This window comes from Sminthopsis crassicaudata, chromosome 6 (assembly GCF_048593235.1).
Source record: "Sminthopsis crassicaudata isolate SCR6 chromosome 6, ASM4859323v1, whole genome shotgun sequence".
In the NCBI taxonomy this organism is placed as follows: domain Eukaryota; kingdom Metazoa; phylum Chordata; class Mammalia; order Dasyuromorphia; family Dasyuridae; genus Sminthopsis; species Sminthopsis crassicaudata.
In genome coordinates this window covers 193,589,984-193,597,440 of record NC_133622.1, presented here as the reverse complement: position 1 = coordinate 193,597,440, position 7,457 = coordinate 193,589,984, and the positions used below count along the sequence as shown (strand labels likewise).

Below are 7,457 nucleotides of genomic sequence, written 5' to 3'. Positions count from 1 at the left end.
AAAAATACAATGGAATGTACATATATGTCACATGTGAGCATAGTCCTTGTGTTTACACACGTGTATCTTTCTTTCAAATTATTCTGGTTTCCATAAGTCAGAAAGGAGACGAAAAGCATTGAAAGAAAATAAGCAACATTATAAATTGGCAAGAATGTCATTAATTTTAGTATTAAGACTTTTCAAAACAGATTAGATTGCTTGGCAATGATACACTACATTATTCTTTACCACTTGAAATACTGCTAAGAGGGAGTCACCTGAATGGAGTACTCCTTCTCTTACTTTCAGGCATTGGGAGTTAGATGCTAAGGCTGCTGGGACACTGGAAACACTTGTTAGCAAGATGCTAACTAGAGATTAGGAGACTAATAGGTGCTACGCACAACACACACTGTGTCCCTGAGAGAGGAGAGCTTGAATTTTGATGAACTGATTCTCTGATGAATTGCTTAACAAATCACTCAGGATGCATCAAGAATATAGTCAACTATTCTATGTCTATGATACCGGGGATGGGGAATGGGCAGAAAGACCCTCCTCCTTTCTCCTTGTCTTCCTCCTCCTATTCTATACACCTCCTTTCTCAACTGCTTTTTGGAGTCATGAACTAAACATTATATATTAACTAGACATTAAAGTGGCACCAGCTGCTGGTGGCCATGAAGATTCTGGCTGGCCAGAATTACCAGCAGAGTGAGCTGGTATTGTATTTTCTGGTGGTGTAATTTCTTGCAGTAAATTATAATGGGAGTATATTTCCTTTTGATTTATGAAAAATGGAGAAGGAGATAAGAGTCTTAATGGGAAATAAAATATGACTATGTTTTTGGAGATTTTCCCAGAGTCCTGGGTGGGGGCAAAGTAATAAGCCAATTTTGTGGAAAATTTATGAAATATTGTATGCAAATGAGACTTTGACATTTTAACTGTTAAACTGAGCCCTAAGGACCAAAGTAGGGGCAGAAAAGGTGTTTTTTTTGTTTGTTTTTTCTGGTTCATACAACTTCCTAAACTATCTGCAGTTACAGCAGTAGTCCTTTACTGAGGAAGAACATCTAATTCATTCCCTTATTCTACTTGTTAAGACTCAGCTAACCCTTGGGTCATCCCTCTACTTGCCAGGTAAGGTATTCTCTATTCTCCTATTACCTACACTTGAGGAGCTCTATCCTTGTTTCACAAGTACTTTTCCTTTTATTACCTTTTTAATTAAACTGCTAAAATACATAAAGGCTTGGCAACATATGTATTCTTGCTTGCAAGCCATTTTCCTCACTTTAAAATTAAACTTCCATCTGTGTCCTGACTCTCCTGTCTCTGACTTGCTTTAGTTCTGGCCATCTAACGGTTAGATCCATTTCCCTAAGGAATTCAGAGCCAAAAAGCTTACTTCTTCCTAAATACCTAGTCTGAGTCAAGATAACTGGATATAAGTTCTCTTTCTGTCACTAAATAGCTGCCCCCATTGGGGTAATTATTTCATCTCATTGTGTTGTTTTTTCCTTTGTAAAAATGCCCTAACTTAAAAGGTTCTCTATTAGCTCCAGAATTCTCTCTCATTGTTTTTATTGTCATTCATTTGTGTCCAGTTCTTCATGACCCCATTTGAGGTTTTCTTGGCAAAGATACAGAAATGATTTTCCCATTATTTGGGTTCCTATTAATGGTTTTCCATTTCTTTCTTCAGTTTATTTTACAGATGAGGAAACTGAGGCAAACAGTTATGTGGTTTTCCCAGGGTAACAGAGTTATTAAGTGTCTGAGATCACATTTGAACTCAGGACTTTCTGATTCTAGAACTGGTGCTCTATCTGATGAGCCACCTAGATGCCTCTCATAATAGTAAAATACCCTAACTCATATTCCTCTATTAGCTTCAGTGTTCTCTCATTGGTAAAAATGTACTTTAAAAGGGCTGTTGTGAGTTAAGTACTTAGAGCAGAAGAGACTAGTCTCATCTGTTCTCTGCCCACACTTTTAGAGATTTGCCTTCCTATCTTTCTCACTCAAGTTTATAGATCCATGTTATATTCCCAGAATCCTTCTTTGCCAAGCAGGCTATCTCTTGACAGGATGATAGGGACTGTTGGTTTCTTCTTATATTACTAAGACATCATGACTGGTATATTTGGTGAAGGGAGCTCTGGACTTAGGAGTAGCTCTGCCACTTGTGCTGATGTGACCCTCCACATGTCACCCAATTGAGTCACAGTTTTCTCATCTGGAAGTAATAATACTTGCGCTACTTTCCTTGAAGTGTTGTGGGGAAAATGCTAGGAAAGCATGAGATCCTCTTATTATTAGCAGCAGTATAATAAGTGCTGAATTGAATTTTGTTCTGGTTTTTGGCAATGATCCTCCTACATTCTCATTAATCACCAAGTAATTGCTGTACATCTTTCCCCTCACAAGGGGGAGGAAAGGAAAAGATTCCCAGAAGAAAGCAGCTCATAGTTTTTCCATGATCCAGAAGGGGAAAAAAGCAAATTCAACTTGATGCTGAATTCCCCTCCCTCACTTCCACCCACAAAGTTCACAAAGCGATCACAGCATAGGAATAGTGCTTAATCAGCTGGATTAGGACTGACGATGCTAGTGAGGAGGACTCCTGGCAAGGGGCCCATTGCATTTTGAAGAGATCCAGGAATAAGGCTTGGCAGGAAATTTGCTGGCCTGGACTTAAGATCAAATGGGTGTGGGAAGAATCCCCAAGATATTAGGGTAGAAGCAACAGAATAAGCCAAGATGAGCTAAAAGGCAGCAGCCCAGCAACATCCAGAAGGATGTTACTCACATGAGATGTGTGAATTAAGTCAATGAAAGAGTTTAGGGCAGGATATGAAGGCAATCAGAGCTTCCCTCCCAATTCAGGTCACACCAGGTATCCAGAGGAGAATGATGTGATGTACTGTGAAGTCGCTTATCCCAGTTGGATATACATCCACTTGGATTGCCCTTTACAATATATTGCTCTTTGATGAGCAATAGGCAGGGACAGGGTTTACTTTAGATGTCATAGGTAATAAGGAGCTAGGAAGCAAGGAAAATTCCAAATAAAAGAGAATTCCAAAGAAGGAGAATGGTAATGAAAGGGCATGGCCAGAGCAGAGACATCTGGTTGTAAGAACATCTAAGCCCCCAAATCCAGAGGTTTTTCCCACTATCACAGGAGTGTGTAATTTTTTCTTGAAGGAGGCTTCAGTCAAGCCAAGTTCTACAGTCACAGAGCTGACATTTAAAAGGCTCAGAGAAACACTCACTTTACATCTGAGGAAACTGAGGCTGAGGGAATTAAAGTGACTCACATTTGCACAGCAAATAAATTTTTGAATCAGGATTTGAATTCAAATTTTCCTGGATCTATATACTTTTGACACTTCTCTGCCTAAGAAGGTTAAATAACTTGTCCAAGATCATACAGACAGGATTTGACCTAAGGTCCTCCATCAACATTAAATTCTTTTTTTATTTTTGTTTTCTTTCTTTCGACAATTGCATGAAGAATGGATTGGAAAGGAAAAGACTGGAAGCAGGAAACCAAATAGGAGGCTAATGAGAGTCTACCTGAGAGATCTTACGAGCCTGTATTAAAATGGCAGCCTTGTGAAGGGTCCTTTGGACTTTTGAGCCAATAAGATGAAACAGAGAACTATACTTGGACCAAGAAGCTACCACCAGTGCCCGAATTCTGTTCACAGCTGTCACGTCACTGAGATGCTGCATGAGGAAGGCAGAGCTGGAACAGATCCTGGAGAGCTGGAATGTCTGAGGCAGAGCTGGAGCCAAAGTGTAAGACAAAACAGCGTCAGAGAAAAAACAGGTCTGGACCAGCAGCTGCTAGAAACCTTAATCACGGGGGCCAGGAGATCCACCTTCTCTCTGATGGTTTGCAGATGTATTCCTTGTGGGTTCCAAATAGGCCATCCCTTCCCATTATCTCCCACCCTGAAAGAGGATTGGAAGAAGATCAGGCTTGTCTCTTTCTTGTCTAATTTCCCCCTCATTTTATTGGATTTTAATAATCCATATGACCATTTAAAAAGCAATTTCTAACGCTCATGAGACTGGTGGACAGAAAGGGAACTTTTCCTTCGGGATTACAGTACAGCTATATAGAGATTTCCATAATTCACTGAGATATTTTGTTTTCATGTCTAGATAAATATAAATTGGAAGCCAGGAATCATAAAGCTGTGGACAATGGAAGGAGTCTATGAATTTGTAGGCAAATGCCCTCTGGTGAGCAATGGAGATATTACAGTCTCTGGGGAAGTCAACACACGGTCATTGGATGCCCTCGGATGCATCTGCTTGCCTGTGTTTGATTGTAGCACGATCCAGTGGCCAAATTATATACTACAGCCCCTCAAAAGTTAATGAATTTAAATGTTTTTTTTTTTTTTTTTAAATAGGCTTGCACAAACCAAAATATGACTCAGATGTAGGCTATTGGTACTGCAGCATCTCAAATGTCACCTGGGGCATTACATACACAGACATCATTGTCATGTATAAATAGCTCAACATAAATCAATAGTGATGACAGCAAAGGCTGATGGTTTTTGATTTTGTTTTTTTAAACGTACTGAACAAAATTTGGGTTGAGAGGTGGAATACTGAACTCTGACCTTTTTCTGTTCCAATCAGGACACTTTTGGAACAGGGAGTTCATCACAGAACATATAATTTTATAACATTTTCAAGCTGTAAGATATCCAGAGGAGAATGATATCATGTACACAAATTTGAAGGAACTGAGGATGGTTAGCTTCTCGGGGCGGGGAGGGGGAGATAGAATTATTGTGAGCAAATATCTGAAGAGTTGTCTTAGAGAAATAGACACATTATGCTTGGCTCTCAAAGGCCCAGTTAGGATCAATGGGAGGAAGTTAAAGGGAAGAGGATTTGGCTTAATATAGGAAAAAACTCCTTAGGTCTGTCCACTAATGGAATGAGGTAAAAGGGAATGAGTTCCCTATCACTGGAAGTCTTTAAACTTGGAGTCTGAATCATGACTATGGGCATATGTTAAGAGGGAATTGATGTTTCAGGAGATAGTTGGAGATGACCTCTCTTCCAAATCTAATTTCCTGAGGCAAAGGGTGGAAGGGGCAGAGAGAAGAGTGTCTTGTCTACTCTTGGACTAGTAGAAACTCAACACTAAGAGCTTCCCAACAATCTGTTTCAGAAGATAGCCAGCTCTCCATCTTTAGAGACACAACCAGAAACTGAAGGACGTTTGGCCTGTTGCAGATGCTTGACTAAGTAAAGGTTGAAGGATTAATGTCTCTGAGTCCCTTCCAGTTCTTAGATTCCATGACTTGATGTCCATGACTTCCCCTCTTGCCTCCTGCCCAACCTTGGCACTATGCCCTGCCATGTGCTGGATGCTCACTATCCCATCTACCTCATCAACCCCACTATCCTGTTTCTCCCACATGCTCGGATACCTTCCTGTTTTCCTGTTACTAGATCTGATCCTCCACCATAACTCCCCATTGGTAATCTTTCCCTAGCATTTTCATGTTCTCCTCATTGAATATTATAAATTTGGTGTCAGTCTCTCATTATTATAAGCTCCATGAGGGTAGGAATGTTTTATGTAAACTTTGTATCATCCTCAGGGTCTCACATAATTCTCTTCATAAAATACATTTTAAATTAAGTGTAAAGTGAATTCTCTGGCATGGACTTTTAATTTTTGTCCAAGATCTAAAAGTGATTTCCTGCTGTGCTTGTTCTGGTCCTTGGACCAATCATATCTGCCCCATTCTACTGCATATCAATAAAATCCAGAAGATAACCCTTTCTGTACAAGATCAAACTCTTCTGCAGCTTCCTGAAGAAATTTGAAAATTCCAAGTCCATGATGTTCATAGGTCCTATCCTGTCCCGTGATCACTGACCCATCCCAAAGCTCTTTCAAAGTCTTGATTGGAACACACATCTTCTGTAATGGTCTAAAGCAATTGTATACAAAGTGGGAGATCATGGCACTACCCCAAGGGATGTGTGAGTCATCGATGTCATGGGTTTGTCTCCAACGTAATTTTTCCCCCCCTAAGGCTGGGGTTAAGTGACTTTTTTATTTTTTTTTATTATTTTTTTTTTATCCCCGAGACTGGGGCTAAGTGACTAGCCCAGGGTCACACAGCTAGGAAGTGTTAAGTGTCTGAGACCAGATTTGAACTCGGGTCCTGCTGAATTCAGGGCTGGTGCTCTATCCACTTCACCACCTAGCTGCCCCCTCTCCAACATAATTTTAACCCCTCCTTTACTCACCTCAACATCTTTCCTCCAGGGCTTCCTAGGTTGCATGGTTGGACTCCTCTCAGGACAGTGATAGCTTAATAGGAAATGTGCCTATATAAGCAAAATTCCCCATGCCCTCCCTCTACAAACCTAGTTTCCCTACCCTGTGATTCCTAGATCATTTGTTCACTGTGGTAGGCTGGAGTTTTGAGATTCAGAATAGTAATTAGCAAGAGCCTGGCATAGTTTACATACACACCTTTGCCTCTTCATTTTTTGGGAACATTCTGATCTATGATCAAATGAGTTTTCAAATCACTGGTCTAGAGGACGTGACTGACATAAACCACAGATACCTTTTGGAAGTCACTTTGGACAAATTGTTTCTTTACTTGATATATTTCTGCTCAAGGACAGAGACTTGGCCAATTCTTAGAAATATTCTTTTGCCTTAAGATACATTACCTGCACTTTAAATTTTTTTTAAATGAGGACTTGATTTATTATTTTGTAGATTGTTTAATCTTTTTAAAAATAGGTTTTTTTAAATTTTCAAAATATATGCAAAGATAGTTTCAACATTCACCCTTGCAAAACCTTGTGTTCCACATTTTTCTCCCTTTTCCTCATCCCCTCCCCTAGACAGCAAGTAATATATGTTAAACATTGCACTTTACATTTCTGGAATTACTTTGCACTTACATCCTATTTCTGATCCATATATGGCTCAATAGTGGAGGCAGGTCTTGGGCAGAATTAAAAGTTACAACATCACTGAGAATGCTGTTAACTCCTGTCCAAAACAGAGATTATATCCTACAATATGCTCTAGTGTTTGAGTTCTGGGAACTGGGGGTGATTATAGATGGAGGTGTTTGTAGTACCCTTTCCAATAAGCAACCTTGATCAATAACTGAGCTTGGATACTTTCCTTGGCTCAAATTCAAATTAAAACAAGTCTGAAAGGACGAGTAAGTATCTGCTCTATAGAACTATTTCCTGATCAACAGAACTATTTATTTTTATATTCACTGATCCCACATTTTATTATGGTTTCTAAGAGTTTATCACATATAGAAGTGGGACTTCTTATTCTTACATGGCCAAGGTCAAAACCACATATTCTGGCAAGGGCTGGTCCTTGGAGTAATCATGACCTTGAAATTCTCCCACGAGAATGTAAGTTATGGGGGAATAGTTAG

At 39.7% G+C, this 7,457-nt stretch overlaps 1 long non-coding RNA gene across 1 annotated transcript; it reads left to right on the top strand.

Moving 5' to 3' along the window:
- The first annotated feature begins 918 nt into the window (after positions 1 to 918).
- On the top strand, positions 919 to 4,547 carry LOC141545803 (uncharacterized). Its single transcript, XR_012483144.1, has 2 exons — positions 919 to 1,125; positions 3,196 to 4,547. It is a non-coding gene; the product is annotated as an uncharacterized LOC141545803 (long non-coding RNA).
- The last annotated feature ends 2,910 nt before the right edge of the window (positions 4,548 to 7,457 follow it).